This window comes from Giraffa tippelskirchi, chromosome 1 (genome assembly GCF_054371585.1).
Source record: "Giraffa tippelskirchi isolate mGirTip1 chromosome 1, T2T-mGirTip1v1.2.pri, whole genome shotgun sequence".
NCBI lineage: Eukaryota > Metazoa > Chordata > Mammalia > Artiodactyla > Giraffidae > Giraffa > Giraffa tippelskirchi.
In genome coordinates this window covers 174537494-174557967 of record NC_137275.1, presented here as the reverse complement: position 1 = coordinate 174557967, position 20474 = coordinate 174537494, and the positions used below count along the sequence as shown (strand labels likewise).

General features: G+C 38.0%; 1 protein-coding gene across 18 annotated transcripts in view; it reads right to left on the bottom strand.

The window, feature by feature from the left end:
* LOC145538490 (uncharacterized) overlaps nucleotides 1-20474 on the bottom strand; it is a 388991-nt gene that overhangs the window by 219643 nt on the left and 148874 nt on the right. The window contains exon 4 of one of the 18 annotated variants that reach the window (XR_014076952.1): nucleotides 3264-7034. The exons of the other annotated variants lie outside the window; for them this stretch is intronic. The gene's annotated coding sequence lies outside the window, so the exon portion shown is untranslated. Of the gene's footprint in view, nucleotides 1-3263; nucleotides 7035-20474 lie in introns of those variants that run through there. 18 annotated transcript variants of the gene reach the window in all.

The window sequence follows — 20474 nt, the reverse complement described above, 5'->3', positions numbered from 1 at the left end:
TATCCCTGATGGAAACAGACACAAAAATTTTCAATAAAATACTGCTGCTACTGCTACTGCTGCTAAGTCGCTTCAGTTGTGTCCGACTCTGTGCGACCCCAGGGACTGTAGTATACCGTGCTCCTCCGTCCATGGGACTTTCCAGGCAAGAGTACTAGAGTGGGTTGTCGTTTCCTTCTCCAGGGGATCTTCCTGCAGGGATCAAACCCGGGTCTCCCGCATTATAGGCAGACGTTTTACAGTCTGAGTCACCAGGGAAGCAAACTGAATTTAATGGCACATTAAAAAGATCATACACCATATACATATATAGTCCTTCACCTTTAACCATCAATAGTCTAATAGGGAGGAGTACACATAAAACATTCCAAAGAAACAAGCTAAGCTAGTGTATTGGTTATGTGTTGTACCACTGGTGAGTTTTAGAAGAAAAGCTCAGATTGATTCCAGACTGACAAGATCTAGTGTGTTTCTGTGTGTGGGAATGGCGATGGTTGGGGCTCTCGCTGGGTATCTCTTCTGTATGGTCACCCCATCTCTAGGGATCCTGACATATTCTCTGACATGTATCATATACATGATATCATTCAGTCCTAAGCACAACTCCCTTGAGGAAATGGGGGCTTAGGAAGACTGATTAAGTTGGTAAATTTCACAGATAAGTGGTAGAGACTAAATGAAAAACTAGAGAGACTGAATTTAAATTCTTATTAACTACAATACAGTACCACCTCCCAGGTAGTAGACAGATGTATATTATTATGCATCTTTTTTAAGGGAGAAATTCTAGCATTTATAGACATTAAATTCTTTACCCCAGGTCATACGACCAGTACACTGAAAGAAGAATCTGAACCTTCTGGTTTCTCATTGATTTTTTTTTTTTTAACTCACTATACCCATCTCTTCGTTCTTTATGGGAAATGCCCAATTCCTTAATCACATAGATACAAGAAATACTTCAACATACCACAGTAGGATAATATATTTATTCATCAGTCAGTGTATTTTCCCCTTAATCCCTACTATACCATGACACTCTCTTCTTTAACGTTAGCAATCATTCCATTGTTTCAGTACAAAATTTATTTATAGGAGGCCAGGGAATAAAAAGGTCAGATTCTTGGCTTTTGTTTTCAAGAACAGTAGTTCACTTGTGAAACAATTATAAAAAAATTAATATTTAAAATTGCTGATCACCAAGGGTGTTTTCCTTTTCCCTTGGACACTAGATAAATGTGTCAAACTCTGGTTAAAGAGGAAGAAATACAGCAGGTAGAGGGGTAGGAGTTCTGAAACTAGAGGATCCCACATGGACAGATCAAGTGGCCAGGAACAAAACCTTCTCAGAGTCAGCTACATCTTAACAAAATCTTTATCGATACCACCAGGGAGCCGGAGTAGCACTTGAAGGTCCAATTTCCTTGTGAGAGAGCCCTCAGTGAGTCAGTTCAGTTGAGTTTCTCAGTCATATCCGACTCTTTGCAACCCCATGGATTGAAGCATGCCAGACCTCCCTGTCCATCACCAACTGCCAGAGTTTACTCAAACTCATGTCCATTGAGTCAGTGATGCCATCCAACCACCTCATCCTCTGTCATCCCCTTCTCCTCCCACCTTCAATCTTTTCCAGTATCAGTGTCTTTTCAAATAGGTCAGCTCTTTGCATCAGGTGGCCAAAGTATTGTAGTTTCAGCTGCAGAATCAGTCCTTCCAATGAATATTCAGGACTGATTTCCTTTAGGATGGACTGGCTAGATCTCCTTGCAATACAAGGGACTCTCAAGTGTCTTCTGCAACACCACAGGTCAAAAGCATCAATTCTACAGTGCTCAGCTTTCTTTATAATCCAACTCTCACATCCATACATGAAGACTGGAAAAACCATAGCTTTGACTAGACGGACCATTGTTGGCAAAGTAATGTCTCTGCTTTTTAATATGCTGTCTAGGTTGGTCATAACTTTTCTTCCAAGGAGAAGGCGTCTTTTACTTTCATGGCGGAAATCACAATCTTCAATGATTTTGGAGCCCCCCAAAATGAAGTCTCTCACTGTTTCCATTGTTTCCCCATCTATTTGCCATGATATGATGGGATCAGATGCCATGGTCTTAGTTTTCTGAATGTTGACTTTTAAAGCAGATTTTTCACTGTCTTCTTTAAATTTCAAGAGGCTCTTTAGTTATTCTTCACTTTCGGCCATAAGAGTGGTGTCTTATGCATATGTGAGATTATTGATATTTCTCCCAGAAGTCTAGATTCCAACTTGTGCTTCATCTAGGAAAGCATTTTTCATTATGTACTCTACATATAAGTTAAATAAGCAGGGTGACAATATACAGCCTTAATAGACTCCTTTCCCAATTTAGAACCAGTCTGTTGTTCCATGTCCACTTCTAACTGTTGCTTGTGACCTGCATGCAGATTTCTCAAGAGACAGGTCAGGTGGTCTGATATTCCCATCTTTTTAAGAATTTTCCATATTTTATCATGATCCACACAGTCAAGGCTTTGGCATAGTCAATAAAGTAGAAGTAGATGTTTTTCTGGAACTCTCTTGCTTTTTAGATGATGCAGCAGATGTTGGCAATTTGATCTCTGGTTCCTCTGCCTTTTCTAAATCCAGCTTGAACATTTGGAAGTTCACAGTTCATGTACTGTTGAAGCCTGGCTTGGAGAACTTGGGGCATTACTTTGCAAGCATATGAGATGAGTGCAATTGTGTGGTAGTTTGAGCATTCTTTGGCATTGCCTTTCTTTAGGAGTGGAATGAAAACTGACCTTTTCCAGTCCTGTGGCCACTGCTGAGTTTTCCAAATTTGCTGACATATTGAGTGCAGCACTTTCACAGCATCATCTTTTAGAATTTGAAATAGCTCAACTGGAATTCCATCACCTCCACTAGCTTTGTTCATAGTGATGCTTCCTAACCCCCACTTGACTTCACATTCCAGGATGTCTGCCTCTAGGTGATCACACCATCATAATTATCTGGGTCACAAAGATCTTTTGTATAGTTTGGTGTTTTGTTGCCACCTCTTCTTAATATATTCTGCTTCTTTTAGGTCCCTACCATGTCTGTCCTTGATTGTGCCCATCTTTGCATGAAATGTTCCCTTGATATCTCTAATTTTCTTTAACAGATCTCTAGTCTTTCCTATTCTGTTGTTTTCCTATATTTCTTTGCATTGATCTCTGAGGAAGGCTTTCTTATGTCTCCTTGCTAATCTTCAGAAATCTGCATTGAAATGGTATATCTTTCCTTTTTCTTCTTTGCCTTTTGCTTCTCTTCTTTTCACAGCTATTTGTAAGGCCTCCTCAGACAACTATTTTGCTTTTTTGCATTTCCTTTTCTTGGGGATGATTTGATCCCTGTCTCCTGTACAATGTCACGAACCTCTGTCCATAGCTCTTCAGCCACTCTATCAGATCCAGTCCCTTGAATCTATTTCTCACTTCCACTGTATAATTGTAAGGGATCTGATTTAGGTCATACCTGAATGATCTAGTGGTTTTCCCTACTTTCTTCAATTTCATTCTGAATTTGGCAATAAGCAGTTCATGATCTGAGCGGCAGGCAACTCCTGGTCTTGTTTTTGCTGACTGTATAGAGCTTCTCCATCTCTGGCTGAAAAGAATATAATCAATCTGCTTTCAGTATTAACAATCTGTTGATGTCCATGTGTGTAGTCTTCTCTTGTGTTGTTGGAAGAGGGTGCTTGCTATGACCAGTGCGTTCTCTTGGTCAAAAGCTATTAGCCTTTGCCCTGCTTCATTCTGTACTCCAAGGCCAAATTTCCCTGTTACTCCAGGTATTTCTTGACTTCCTACTTTTGTATTCCAGTCCCCTATATTGAAAAGGACATCTTTTTTGGGTGTAGTTCTAGAAGGTCTTGTAGGTCTTCATAGAACCATTCAGCTTCAGCTTCTTCAGCATTACTTGTAGGGGCATAGACTTCAGTTACTGTAATACTGAATTGTCTGCCTTGGAAACAAACAGAGATCATTCTGTCATTTTTGAGATTGCATCCATATTTCAGACTCTTTTGTTGACTATGATGGCTACTCCATTTCTTCTAAGGGATTCTTGCCCACAGTAGTAGATATAATGGTCATCTGAGTTAAATTCACCCATCCAATCCATTTTAGTTTCTTGATTCCTAAAATGTCGATGTTTACTCTTGCCATCTCCTGTTTGACCACCTCCAACATGCCTCGATTCATGGACCTAATTAACATTCCAGGTTCCTATTCAATATTGCTCTTTATAGCATTGGACTTTACTTCCATCGCCAGTCACATCCACAGCTGGGTGTTGTTTTTGCCTTGGCTCTGTCTCTTCATTCTTTCTGGAGTTATTTCTCCATTCTTCTCCAGTAGCATATTAGACACCTACCAACCTGGGGAGGTCATCTTTCAGTGTCCTATATTTTCTCTCTTCATACCATTCATAGGGTTTTCAAGGCAAGAACACTGAAGTGGTTTGCCATTCCCTTCTCCGGTGAACCACATTTTGTCAGAACTCTCCACCATGAGCCGTCCATCTTGGGTGTTCCTACACTCCATGTCTCATAGTTTCATTGAGTTAGACAAGGCTGTGGTCCACGTGATCAGATTGCAGTGGTGGCTGTGCACTGCTGGAGCTTCAATACTAGTCCTTCTCATTGTGGTCCAAAGGAGATTTCATCCTAAGAACAGCCAGCCCATCTCTTGTTGATCCCTTTAAGTGACATCAAAGTCATGGGACTCTGTCCAGGCTGTATTCAACTCAGTCTTGCTCAACCCCATTTGATATGATGTATAATACCAAATGCCCTTTCCTCAATGTAAATCCTCACCCAAGGCAGAAAATACACCAGGACCCCTAGAGAAGGTGTGACCATATCGAACAAATATCCCACTAGTTCAGTTCAGTCGCTCAGTCGTGTCCGACTCTTTGTGACCCCATGAATTACAGCACGCCAGGCCTCTCTGTCCATCACCCAAACCCATGTTCATCGAGTCAGTGATGCCATCCAACCATCTCATCCTCTGTCGTCTCCTTCTCCTCCTGCCCCCAATCCTACCCAGCATTAGGGTCTTTTCCAATGAGTCAACTCTTTGCATGAGGTGGCCAAAGTATTGGAGTTTCAGCTTCAACATCAGTCCTTCCAATGAACACCCAGGATTGATCTCCTTTAGGATGGATTGATTGGATCTCCTTGCAGTCCAAGGGACTCTCAAGAGTATTCTCCAACACCACAGTTCAAAAGCATCAATTCTGCTGTGCTCAGCTTTCTTCACCGTCCAACTCTCACATCCATACATGACCACTGGAAAAACCATAGCCTTGACTAGACAGACTTTTGTTGGCAAAGTAATGTCTCTGCTTTTAAATATGCTATCCAGGTTGGCCATAACCTTCCTTCCAAGGAGTAAGCGTCTTTTAATTTCATGGATGCAATCACCATCAGCAGTGATTTTGGAGCCCCAAAAAATAAAGTCTGACATTGTTTCCACTGTTTCCGCCTCTATTTCCCATGAAGTGATGGGACCAGATGCCATGATTTTAGTTTTCTGAACGTTGAGCTTTAAGCCAACTTTTTCACTCTCCTCTTTCACTTTCATCAAGAGGCTCTTTAGTTCTTCTTCACTTTCTGCCATAAGGGTGGTTCCCAGCTAGACCCTCAAACAAACCTACTCCCATACACCTAAACACACTAGACTATGTGAGACCAAATCAAACTGAGCTTTTCTTCCGAAACCCACCAGTGGTGAAACACATAACAGTACACTAGCTTAGCTTGCTTCTTTGGAATGTTTTATGTACTTCTCCTTATTAGACTTTAGATCATTAAGGGCAAGGATTATACCTTTTCTTTTTTTTAATTACCCTCCCATTACTTGTAACATTAGTTTAGAAGAAACTAGGATGAATGTTTGTCTGATGGGCAGCTTGATCAGGGAACCCTAGAATCCAGACAAAATGAACTGAACATATATCAGATCTCCCTATCCTCTCTCTGTTACCACATACTAAAAGAAATAGGAAATCTGTAATACTGTAACAGAAATTCCTAAGTACATGGGCATTTTGTCTGAGCTGCTAATACTTAGGAGTGATGATTAGCTTTTGGGCCCCTTATTCCAAAGCACCAAGTACTCCAACTAGAGGAAATTATCAATGATCCCCCTAGGAAGGATTTAGCACTATCTTCAACAGACGACGAGTATCTCTTTGCCTGTTTCTCCTTCTCTCTTGGTCTTACTTGCAGCATTTCAAAGTTCACTAATTCCTAGCATGTTTTTTTCTTGGTTTATACATAAAAAAGTATATTTTAAAAATGACTGTTCTCAAGTCTGCTCTCTCAGGGGTTTTATTTCATTTTTTATTCTTGTTATTTAACTTTTACAAAGCAATTGGGTTTATGTTTTGGTTTCGTAACAAGACTTGTCAATGACATGAATCTTACTTAAAACTGTAGGAAGTTAGAGGAGATTGCCTGACTGCCAAGACGCTGGAAACATTTAATGTAAACAGTCATGCCAACTAATTTTGTGCAGCTTTTAAATTACAGTTTTATTCACTTTCCAAACACCTTTTCACTAAATTCCAAGTCAGGTTCCATTCTTTGCCAGTGCTGACTCCAAAGCATTCTGTTAGTTTCGGAACCCAGGGAGAAAGCAATCATAGAGCTTTCATGCTCTCAAAAGGCTGCTCTCACAAAGTACCTCAAATTCTTGAATTTTAAAGACTCTTTGAAACTTTTAAATGGACTCAGGAACTTGTTAACAGGAAAACCAATTCGGATGAAAGGTAACATTTTTAGACGGGATCAAAACAGCCTAGAGTCATCCTAACTCTGTCTTCTAGCTTTTTTTCAGCTCTGTACAAAACAGAGTTTAAACTGTGTTAAAGTCTCTGGTAATGTTTTCTTCCTTGCATATACCGATATTTCAGGCATATGAAATCTGACTAAAACACTCGGGCAATCCAGTACTTCCGACAAATCAGTTTGAAGGGTGCACATTCATCCTGCTTCTTATAGATATATCTATATTTGGAAAACAAATAGTGAATAATGCAATTACTAAGATACTGACTAAAGCAGTTGCAGATATCATACCCATTTTGCTTCCCAAATTAACTTATGGTAAAATCTTTAAATCAGATTAGCTAAAAGTTGTTTGCATGACAATGTCCAAGTTAGTTGCCAGTAAGCTCAAAGTTTCATTTTATGCTTAAATTTGAGGGCAAATTTACTGATGCAAAGACATGCAGTAAACATTCATAGAAAACCACAGAACTAATGCTATATAGAAGAAACAGGCTGGCCATCGTTTCAGATCTTGTATCTCAAGTTCCCATTCTGATAGTTGCTAGATTCTATCAGCTAGTTTTAATTCTTCAGATTTGAAAGATTTCCTTGTCACTGTTATTTTTCTGATAGTTTGGTTCAGGCACCAAGCATCTTTCATACTCTGTCTGAAGGGTGCTCTGGAGAGCTCTGAAGCCAATTACATCATTATACCCTCAGCAGTGTTTCAATATAAACTCCAATTTATAAATGAGGCCACAGAGTCACCAAGAGGTCAAATGACAAATTCAGTCTTCATGGAGTGTCTCAGCCAAGCTTAACATTTATCCTAGAAGCCCACATTATCACACTTGAGAGCTTTTCTCAAGCCCAGAACTCTGAAACTAAACAAAAATTATCCATAGTTTACAAAAGATTTCACGGAATTCACTAGTGCTACTCATGGAAACTTGTAAAGATTTCAGATATTTGTTTTGCTAAGCAAATACCAGTTTATATATGGATGCAAGAAGTTTATTAGCATAGTAATTTTTTCATAATTACCCAAGAATGAAGTATTATACAAAGGTGACTTAATGCCAATATTTTGCCTTTTATTTGAATTTTTCTGATAATATTTTTTATCTAATGAAAAGCTTTACCTCCTTAACCAGTTAAAACTGTATTAACATAATTCAGTTTTACATTAATGATTCAAGATCATTGTTATGAGACTCCTCAGTGATTCTGTGAGAAAAAAAAAAGTGGGCTAAATTTTTTAGTTAAGTTAATCAGTCAGTGTTTATTGTGAAATTATTTAATGAATATTTAGGAGAAATATGGATTCCAGTGTGCTACTGAAAAGTTAGAATTCAAAATGTCTTCAAATTGCCAAGGGAAAAATTTATGTAGAATAACAAAGAAAAAGAAACAGCAAGAAAGCATAAAAACTAAATTAAAAACAGTTTTTTTATTATTTGCTTACAAAAAAAAATACAGTCATTTTTTTCCTCTGTACACAAAATTTACAAAATAAATGCAAGCAATTAAATTACTATATTAAATCAGGACCCTGGGACTGGGTCAAAAGCAAAATTCAAATGTAAGTTGTTGTATCTTAAAGCAGAGTAAATGTTTCAATTTAAATGTTCAGGAAATACTAAACAATAGGCAATTTACTAGGCTACAACAAAAATTACATATTATTTTATTTAAAAATAACTTTTTGACTACTCTCCACACCCTGCCTATTGCAGCCACCAAGCTGTTCTCCGTACCTATGAGTTTGTTTGTTTTTTTTCCCATAAAAGTGAGATCATATGCTATTTGTCTTTCTCTGACTTATTTCAATTAGCAAAATGCCTTTGAGGTCCATATACGTTGTCACAAATGGTAAAATTAAATATAACTTGTTAATTTAAACAATCACAGCATATTGCACCTTAAAGGGATAAAAAGAAATGTATATATATATATCCTATAAATTATTACTAAAGACATGAACAACAAAAATGGACAAAAGTAATAACAGACAAAAGAATTTCACAAAAGAATAAACAGCTTTTGCCATTAAATATTTGAAAAGATGGTCAGCCTCATTAGTAATTCAGTTCAGTTCAGTTCAGTTAAGTCGCTCAGTCGTGTCCGACTCTTTGCGACCTCATGGACTGCAGCATGCCAGGCTTCCCTGTCCATCATCAACTACCGGAGTTTACTCAAACTCATGTCCATTGAATCGGTGATGCCATCCAACCATCTCATCCTCTCTCACCCCCTTCACCTCCTGCCTTCCATCTTTCCCAGCATCAGGGTCTTTTCAAATGAGTCAGCTCTTCACATTAGGGGGCCAAAGTAATAGAGTTTCAGCTTTAACATCAGTCCTTCCAATGAATATTCAGGACTGATTTTCTTTAGGATGGACTGGTTGGATCTCCTTGCAGTCCGAGGGACTCTCAAGAGTCTTCTCCAACACCACAGTTCAAAAGCATCAATTCTTCGGCGCTCAGCTTTCTTTATAGTCCAACTCTCATGTCCATACATGACCACTGGAAAAACCATAGTCTTAACTAGACAGACTTTTATTGACAAAGTAATGTCTCTGCTGTTTAATATGCTGTCTAGGTTGGTCACAATTTTTCTTCCAAGGAGTAAGTGTCTTTTAATTTCATGGCTGCAGTCACCATCTGCAGTGATTCTGGAGCCCCAAAATTAAAGTCTGCCACTGTCTTCCCTGTTTCTCCATCTATTTGCCATGAAGTGATTTAACCAGATGCCATGATCTTTGTTTTCTGAATGTTGAGCTTTAAGCCAACTTCTTCACTCTCCTCTGTCGCTTTCATCAAGAGGCTCTTTTAGTTCTTCACTTTCTGCCATAAGGGTGGTGTCATCGGCAAATATGAGGTTACTGATATTTCTCTGGGCAATCTTGGTTCCAGCTTCTGCTTCTTCAGCCCAGCATTTCTCATGATGTACTCTGCATATAAGTTAAATAAGCAGAGTGACTGTATACAGCCTTGATGTACTCCTTTTTCTATCTGGAACCAGTCTGTTGTTCCATGTTCAGTTCTAACTGTTGCTTTCTGACCTGCATATAGGTTTCTCAAGAGGCAGGTTAAGGTGGCCTGGTAGTCCCATTTCTTTCAGAATTTTCCACAGTTTATTGTTACCCACACAGTCAAAGGCTTTGGCATAGTCAATAAAGCAGAAATAGATATTTTTCTGGAACTCTCTTGCTTTTTTGATGTCCCATCGGATGTTGGCAATTTGATATCTGGTTCCTCTGCCTTTTGGAGAAGGAGGTGGCAACCCACTCCAGTAGTCATGCCTGGAGAATCCCATGGACAGAGTACCCTGGTAGGCTGCAGTCCATGTGGTTGCAGAGACTCGGACACGCCTGAGTGACTTCCCTTTCCTCTGCCTTTTCTAAAACCAGCCTGAACCTCTGGAAGTCCACGGTTCGTGTATTTCTGAAGCCTGGCTTGGAGAATTTTGAGCATTACTTTACTAGCGTGTGAGATGAGTGCAATTGTGCAGTAGTTTGAGCATTCTTTGGCATTGCTTTTCTTTGGGATTGGAATGCAAACTGACCTTTTCCAGTCCTGTGGCCACTGCTGAGTTAGTAATTAAGAGAATACAAATCAGGAATGCTATGAAATATAGTTTTTACATTATCTTAGTAGGCAAGAATCAAGAAGTATTGGATTCCAAGTGACAGACTGAATACAGACAAAAGAAATTTATTTAGGTTTGTGGTCATACAGGTACTTTGGAATAACTGGATGACCTAAAAATTAACTATCCAAAACTCAAAACCAAAGTTATTGTTTTATATATACACCCAAGAGAAACTCTTCCAAATGTACATGAGGAACTCTGTCCATAAGTGGCTGAGACAAGTTTTCTAATAACAAACGCCTGGAGACAATGAAGTAATCACTGGACAGGACAATGGTTTAACCCACTGTGTACAATCTAGTCACCCAAAGAAATATTATAACAGTGGTCAAATTGAATTAACCAACAAAAATAGGGATCGTCTTATGAATATAATATTGAGTTAAAAGAGTAAGTGATGAAATATTTTAAATAAATAATACCCAATAGGAAATCCATTATTTAGAAAGAAATGGAATAATGAGCACATCAGGCAAGCAGTTAACTTGAATGGAAAGAGGCAGAGAGTAGGATAGTGCAGAACTACATACACTGACATCAAGTATTGTCAGTGTTCCAGTTTCAATGTTGGTGATAATTTTACTGATATTCATTAGTAAAATTTTTTTAAATGATAATAAATAACTGCAAATTTCTCTTAGCTTTGGTGAAGGGAATGCCCCCTGGAGTGCTCCCAGTGGTTAAATTTTAGCAAGTGGGTGAGCAGATCTTAATGTAAGTCCATGCTATTATTCCAATCTCCCTAAACCTTTCAAATAGTTTTCTTCCCAGTGTACCATGGAAGTTCTGACATTTTAACTTCTTCAGTGTAAGCTATATTTGCTACAGGCTTCAGTCAAACAAAAAAGTAACCTGTTTAGGGCCACTCTCATTTCCTCAAACTAACATATTAAACTCTCTCTGCTGTTTAGTCCCTGATGATGCATTTGGTCTGTCCAACTTGATAGTCTTTTCACCCTAATGTCATATCTTAGGATCAACTTCTGTATTTGTTTCCCAGTTTATATTAATACTGTTGCCATTTAGTTGCTAGATTTTGTCTGACTCTTTGCAACCCTATGAACTGTAGCTTACCAGGCTCATCTGTCCATGGGATTTCCCAGGCAAGAATACTGCAGTGGATTGCCATTTCCTTCTCCAGTTTATGTTAACATACATAGCTAAATGTTTTCCATGAAATTGTTCTATGGCATCAAATATTTGGTCATCCAAAACCTTGCCTTCTATAGGTATTTGATTATAGGTGTCTGCAAGTAATAATTTAAATAACTGTTTTATAACTGCCTGCCAAGAACAATTAGTGTTCCCTAAACAAATCAAATCAATGCCTTTAAATTTAATTACTACTGAGAACTAGCAAATAATACAGAACTAATTAAGAGAATCCATGTTTACCTTTCTTTTCTCCTGGAATTACTTGCATTCAGTATGCATAAATCATTGCTCTTCCAAAAGAAAAGGAATATGATGGAATACAATTTATACCACATCGAGGGCTCAACACCAGTCTCTGTTTTTGGACAGCTAAGCACTCAGCAATATCATTAGCTAGATCAGTTTTAGTGGAGAGAAGTCCATATTATAATGTCTATACATAACCTTCATCCTGGTGCTCAGGGACAATTTGTACAATGACCTACCAAGCAGACTGGGGACAGAGACTGGCTGATATCCAGAGAACATGTTATTTTGTTTACCCAGTTCTTGAGAGCCTCCTGGAAAACATATGCTCCTTGGTGAGCATATACATGGTACATTAAATATCTTCACACTCTTTTCTCGTACTAAGAGGTCCACCTACATAATTCTTCCTCACACTTTCTTGCCACCATTTTTCAATCTGGTCTTTTAAGTCTCTGACTTCCCAGTTCTAACCTACTAGCAACTATCCATGTATCAGCACAATGTGTAATTATGTCTCATTTGAGGCAAAGTAAAAGTCAGTGTATTGCTTGAAGTTCTGCCCACTTTGGGAATTCCCCATCATTACTATTCATCACAGCCAAAACTCAGTGAGGCTGAAATTCTGCAACCATCCACTTGCCAGGCTGGTGCCAGAAAATCATGCAAAATATCTGTAAGTCAAGTTCAAGGAGTTTGCTCTTCAGTTAGTTGGTCCCAAGAAATCACCTTGAGAATATAGGTGAGGGTCAGGGGAAGAGAGACAATGCAGGAGAAATTGTCAAAAGAATCTCTATTATGCGCTCATGCAATTTAATTGTGTTTTTTCGAACTTCCGGAACCTTGTTTCTTATATACCCTTTCAATTTGGTGATTAAGTGTTGCGCTGAGCACCTAACCTGAAGAGGTTCATGTAATACTGTTCCTGATAAGTAGCTCAAATTCCATAGTCACTTGGTGTTCACTGATTAAGTATTCATTCCCTACGACGGCCCACTAGCAAACCAGGAGCTGTTTCTCAACAAAAGGTAGATAATAATATCTTCACAAGAGGGCATGGATTTACTTTAAGATACAGATGTCTGTGCTGTTCTTCTGCTACAGAGGCTTGTAAGAAATTCCAAATAACATTTGTGTTTACAGACATTTCATGAACTAGTTCCTAAGTCTCAAGTAGAAAAGTAGTTGGAGTTGCAGCTGGACTTGCTGCAGATTTTTTTCTTTCTCAGTTTCTACTCAAATGGAGCAGCCATTTGTATGAATTACACATGGCTCACATTAGCACACAAAAATAAAAAACACTGTTTTCAAAATCAGAAAGTTTCCTAAATTATTGTGCTTCTTTCATAGTGGTAGGTATGCAAATACATTGACTGTTGTTTGTTTTTTTTCCCCCACCAAAAGGAATATCAAGATACACTGCAGACTACTGAAACCTTCAAATTTTACTGATGTGGTAGGTCTATGGATTTCTCTGGGGTGTATCTTGACTCACTTATGTCTGACTAAGGCATTTAAAGTATTTGAGGCTCCCAGTCAATCCCAGTCCCAAGATCCTCATGTCAAAATTACAGTGAACAACGTGACATTCCCATGTCAAGATAATCAAGATATTTGTGGGCCAGGACCATATTACATCAGAGAGCAGTACAATTAACATAACTCTCAGGCAAGACTACAAAGTTGTCCTTTTCATGTAAAAGTATGCTTCTTATGACCTTTATAAATTGGTACAGAGAGCAAAGTGATTTACAGGTCAACAGCTCCATTCTAGATTCCAGGAAGCCGGGTTGACTGACTTCAGGGAAGATACTACATCTGGAATAGCAGCTAAAATTGAAATCAATACTTTATTAAGATTAATAATCCAAGATCCATTCCCCTCTGTATAAGCAAAGAGGCAAGTTAAAAAGGTATGTGAATCCTTCAAGTCTTTGATGGTACTTCCAATTCCTCCAGGGATATGGTGTCGCTTATGCTTCACTCATTTGGTCAGTGAGGGAGGTATTAAGGGCTTCCAAATGACTCCCTCGATTACAACAGTCAAGTAGAATTCTTTTTATTCTCAAATCTGTCTATTCTAATCAAAATTTAGGAACTGAAAAAGTAACCATAAATTACTATGAACTTACTGGGCCAATTGTGATTCAAACTTTAACCAATGCACTATTTATCACCTAACTTCAAATAGACTCTAATTTAATCAAGAAATTACAACAGCCTTTTGAGTTCTCGGTGATTATTGTCAGGAAATGCCTAGTCCAATAGTTTCCTACTCCAAGTTCTAGCTATTCTCTTCAACAGTGCATAGTCTATCAGTTTCTTTGGGGGAAGGTGTGAAGTAAGAGTTACAATATATACAATATAGGCTGGTAGCAACATTTCAAGATCACTCCTCAAGAAACTCTAACCTTCCCCCTAAGCAAGGGGTTCTACATATTGACCAATATTTGGACTTGATTAAGTCTTGAAAATGGAAGAGAGGCCATAGCTACTCATTATGAAGATGAATCAAGTAGGACCATTCTACAGTTCTGGAGTTTTACATGTTATATAAAGCAAGATTTTTCTTGACTGCCCAACTACTTCATTCTTAGGGACACCATGGTATTTGAGACATAACATCTATGGAACACTTAATCTTTGTTACCTTTCTTGGAAATCTGGTTCTGTCACCTGACCTCTGTTATTCTAGAGACCCATCTTACCCAATGAAATAACATAATTCCTAAAATAACAAACAGAATAATAATTCTTGCCAGTATGGTAGAACTCATAGATAGGCCGTACATGAATTAGGAAGAACATCTGTCTAATGACTATCAGAAGCATTTGACATTGCTGGTTATCCCTTTCTCATATGATGCCATATTCATTTACCTTCCTGGACACTACCCTCTTTGGTTTTTCCTTATATCCTCTTCTTTGTTTCATTTGCTTTATTCTCCTTTTCTCCTAGACTTCTTACTTTTGAAATGCTCATGGATAAGCTTTTGAATCTCTTCAGTCTCATGATTTCATTAAACCTGGGTTCTGCTCCTACCTCTGCCATATTAACTATATAATCCTGGAAATCCATGGCATTCCTATAAACTGGAGATAATCTCTTACCTTCTCAAATCTTATTAATAATTAGTTTCCCGTTGCTGCTATAATAAATTAATATGATCTGGAAAGTGAAAGTGAAGTTGCTCAGTCATGTCTGACTCTTTGCAACCACATGGACTATAACCCACCAGGCTTCTCCATCCATGGGATTCTCCAGGCAAGAATACTGGAGTGGGTTGCCATCTCCTTCTCCAGGGGATCTTACCAACCCAGGGATCAAACTCAGGTCTACCACATTGCAGGCAGATTTTTTACCATCTGAGCCACCAGGGAATCCCAATATGATAATAACACAAATTATTTTTCTTATGTGTCTAGAGACTGTCACCCTGCTTATTTAAATTCTATCCAGAGTACATCATGCAAAATGCTTGGCTGGATGAATCACAAGCTGGAATCAAGATTGCTGGGAGAAATAGCAATAACCTCAGATATGCAGATGACACCACCCTTATGGCAGAAAGCGAAGAGGAACTAAATAGCCTCTTGATGAAAGGCAAAGAGGAAAGTGGAAAAGTTGGCTTAAAATTCAACATTCAGAAAACTAAGAGCATGGTATCTGGTCCCATCACTTCATGGCAAATAGAAGGGGAAACAACAGAAACAGTGACAGACTTTATTTTTGGGGGCTCCAAAATCACTGCAGATGGTGACTGCAGCCATGAAATTAAAAGACTCTTGCTCCTTGGAAGAAAAGCTATGACCAACCAAGACAGCATATTAAAAAGCAGAGACATTGCTTTGCTGACAAAGGTCTGTCTAGTCAAAGCTATGGTTTTTCCAGTAGTCATGTATTGAAGTGACAGTTGGACCATAAAGAAAGCTGAATACCCAAGAATAAATGCTTTTAAACTGTGGTGATGGAGAAGACACTTGAGAGTCCTTTCGACTGCAAGGAGATCAAACTAGTCAATCCTAAAGGAAATCAGTCCTGAATATTCATTGGAAGGACTGATGCTGAAGCTCCAATATTTTGGCCACCTGGTGCAAAGAGCTGCTTCATTGGAAAGACCCTGATGCTGGGAAAGATTGAAGGCAGTAGGAGAAGGGGACAACAGAGGATGAGATGGTTGGATGGTATCACTGATTCAATGGACAAGAGTCTGAGCAAGTTCCAGGAGTTGGTGATGGACATGGAAGTCTGGTGTGATGTGAGTCCCAAAGACTCTGACATGACTGAGTGACTGAACTGAACTGAGAGGTTAGATATTCAAAACTCTTCTCACTGAACTAAAATCAATGTGCCAGCGAGCCTGTGGTATTTTCTGGAGACTCTAGGGGAGCATGATCCCTTTAATTTTTCAGATTCTAGAAGCCACCTGAATTCCTTGGCTCAGAGGCCCTTCCTCCATCTTCAAAGTCAGCAGCATAGCATCTTCTAATCTCTCTCTGCTTGCTTCCATGGCTTTTTCTTAATTCTCACTCTTCTTGCCTCTGTTTTATAAAATCTGTTGTGATTACATTGCTTAGTCAAGTGCTTAGTTGCTCAGTCATGACCAATTCTTTGTGATCCCATGGACTGTAGCCCACCAGGCTCCTCTGTCCATGGACTTTTCCAGGCAAGAATACTGGAGTGGGTTGCCATTTCCTTCTCCAGGGGATCTTCCCAACCTAAGGATCAAACCTGAGTCTCTTGTTCTCCTGCATTGTAGGTGGATTCTTTACCAACTGAGCTATTGGGGAAGCATTGGGCTCACCCAAATAATCCCTGAGAGTTTTCCCATCTTAAGATCCTTAAATGAATCACATATGCAAAGTCCACTTGGCCATGTAAAATAACATATCCACCAGTTTGGGAGATGAAGGTGTGGAGGCATTATTCTGTCTTATCACACAAAGTCAAATAAAATAGTGTCTAACAAATGCCATGGAGCCATTGAAGTATAAAGCAAATATAGGCCAAAATATTACTTTTTTGGTTGTGCCACACAACTCGCAGGATTTTAGTTCTGTAAACAGTGATCAAAACCAAGTCCTTGGTAGCGAGAGTGCAGAGTCCCACCAGGGAATTTCCTCCAATTTGGTTTAAATATTAATGAGACGTTTTTGAAAGTACGAGTTTTAAAGCTATACTCACATTTATGTTTATCTTTACAGCATAAAAATGATCTTTTTAAACTGATCAAATGGCTTTTTCATTTCACTGAATGAGCCTTTCCTTCAATCACCCATGTTTATCACATATACAAAGGGAAGTTATGTGCTTCTCTGAACAAAATAATTACATTAAAACCCAAAAGCTAAAAGCTAAAAATTATATCACAAATCCAAGAGCCAATATCACCTATAATTATTACTGAAGGACACTGCTAGTTTTATTTCCTGCCAAACAGATTTCAGTGAAAAATGTAAACTGTACATGTAGTATCTGTATTGTCAAGTTGATTTTTTACATGTTTTCCAGTGGCACCTCATCCTAGTATGATAGTTTAATTCTATTTCATTTCCTACATACCTACAGGTACATAGGAAAAAGACTTGTGAGATCAAAATTCCTGAAATGTATCTATATATGGCTAATTGGATAAGTAAACTGCCAAATTTCATTTGTCTTTGTGAAAAAAGTAAGTGATCCTCATGTGTAGGTTTTCATCAGCTCTTCACTGGCTGAAGACAAGAGTTTTTCCATATGTAATTATATGGTCTCTATGTTGGAAAGATATCAAAGTCCAACGTTGGCTGAATTTTGAGTCTCCTTTCTCTTTGCCAAAACTCATGAACAGTTTTAGGTCAGGGAGGAGAGTGATAATTAAACATTTCTATAGCATCATTACCCAAGCATGTGGAAAATCTCTAGGTTCAGTGAGTGGAAGAATACCTTTTATTGATCCAAAAGCACCAAGCCAGATGCAATTACACATTCTGAATGTTTTCCAGTGGGTAACTCTTTTGGTACTAGTTGGAATGATTACTGAGTAAGGTAAAGAGTTGTCCTCTTACTCGGTAGGAGAAGCCAAGAAGTTTCTTACTCACCAATAAAATTTACAAAGCCTTCAAAAACCGTTCAATCATCAAGGATTATTTCCAATATATATATTTAGTCTTCAACAAACTTTTGCTTTTATCTAAACATGTTTTTTTAATGCCCAGGAAAGATGACCCCATCATTCCCAAAATAAATCTCTAGAGAAGAAACTCTGAAAGCTTGGACAGAAGCTACATTTTCTACCTCAAAATTAAAATCCCTGCAAAGCATCTCATAAAAATGAAGGAAAAAAAAGTGCATGGTATATAATTTACCTTTCTAAATTACTGACCCTTTGTCAGGGAAGGTTAAAAAGTGTTGACATTATTTTCTTTCATGTCTAGGGATGCCTGCAGTAAACAAAAATTTAAAATGTTTCTTACAAAAGTTATTTAACCAGACAAGGTATAAATATCAAGAAACATTTGAAAAGACCAAGTTGGAATGAAAGCATACAAGGGAAATCTTTACATAAGCATATAAGAAGAGATCGACTAAATTTCATTTCTAAAGATTGGCCTAAATAAGACTAGCATTTTAATTTGCACAGGAAGAGAAGGATGAAAAGATCTTGAAGATGTGAAAATGAATCATTTGGTCCTAAACATTTTTTCTTCCTCTCTTCCTCTCCCTTTCCCTCCCCATCTCTCCTCCTCTCTTTCTTCCTTGACAGGAGATAAAATATTAGAAAATATATATATATGTATATATATATATATATATAATAACTAGTTCTTTTTTGATGAAATGAATATTCTCAAGGATTTAAAAGATGCAAATGAATTTCAGCTATTCTTAAAAATAAAACTTTGCTGATTATTGTTTATAAAATAATTCTTGATAAAGCTCCAATTTAGATGAGTACCAACTCACTTGTAGCAACATCCTCCAATTTATTTTGCCAAAAATTTTAGGTAAAATGAGATGATTCTGCTATCTACTTGTTAGAGGGATATAATAATCAAGTTGAGTAATCTTTACACTAATGTTGGGAACTCTGGATTTTTCACAAAGATGTTTCTGGGCATAGAAATGGAAGTGCTCTGAATTTCCCAAGTCACATTAAGTAAGTGGCTAAATTTTGGTTTTTATATGCATTAAGCTTCCACATAGTATTTTATCTGAAAATATTATTATCTAAAAACATTTAGAAGAACACTCAGTAAAACTGATACTTTAGACAACAGAATCAGAAAATTCAAAGAGATTATATTCATAAAAATTTGGGGTTTGTTCCTAGGTACATAAGAATTGAGAGATTTTTAGGAGTTTGAAAATTACAAGATACTTCTGATTATTTTCTTAATGAAGACAATATATTTCAAATTTTTCTTCACCTCTTGGACTATTAGCCATTAAGGAAAGGAACCGCAGGGATTCTCACCTTTACTAATCATTTTGTGATCATTTATAAATAAATGCTGCGTTAAGATAAGCCATCCAGAAGAGAATGCCTTAAAAAGGCCAAACTGTGGTAAAAATGCGGAGAAGGCAATGGCATTCCACTCCAGTACTCTTGCCTGGAAAATCTCATGGACGGAGGAGCCTAGTAGGCTACAGTCCATGGGGTCGCTAAGAGTCGGACACGACAGAGCGACTTCACTTTCACTTTTCCCTTTCATGCACTGGAGAAGGAAATGGCAACCCACTCCAGTATTCTTGCCTGGAGAATCCCAGGGACGGCGGAGCCTGGTGGGCTGCCGTCTATGGGGTCGCACGGAGTCGGACACGACTGAAGCGACTTAGCAGCAGCAGCAGCAGTGGTAAAAATGAACTCAAGCAGTAGTTTTGTCTTTGTTTTCCCTCCTTTAATATCTAAGGTATAGATTTGTGTTAATAATCAGATAGTAGTTCAACATCACAGCCAAGAGCTACAGAAAGAGCAGAGGGGAATAGTTCTGAAGCAGAGTAATGAATCCTTTGAAAATCATTGGGTCTGGCTTTCAAATTTTGACATTTGCACTTCCACACTGACAATTAATGACACAGACTGTGACAACATGTTGATAGACACTAAGAATAATTTTAAGTGATCATGCTAGTAATTGAAGCAAATAACTTGCTATTTGAATTGTTAGGATATTATAAACATACTTTTAAAAATTTTAAATACTTGCAACATTCCTTTAATTTTTCATCCTGGGCAAGAGAGCACATGAAATGAATTGCCTTTAGGTAATGAAATTGCCAGCCCATCATAGTTCTTCAGTGGTTCCCAACCCATTTGCAAAAAATCTCCCAACATCAAACACCTTTACATGTCTATACTCAAGGCAGGAGTTTGCACCTCGTGGCAACCTTCCCTGATGGAAATGTTCTATTTTGAACTCAAATGTTGACTTCCCTGAAATGGATCATTTGTTAACAAGTCCTAGGGTGTGGCTAACTGTCTCAAGGTTTTATCTGGAAAAGTTTTTGATGTATTTCAGAGAAACCTAAAAGCCCAGTTGGAAAGGCATAATTCAGAAATACATCATTTTTTCAAAGAATTTTTCTTTGCCCTTACCCATGAAGATAAAACAACAGAAGCATGTTTGCAAAAATATTTT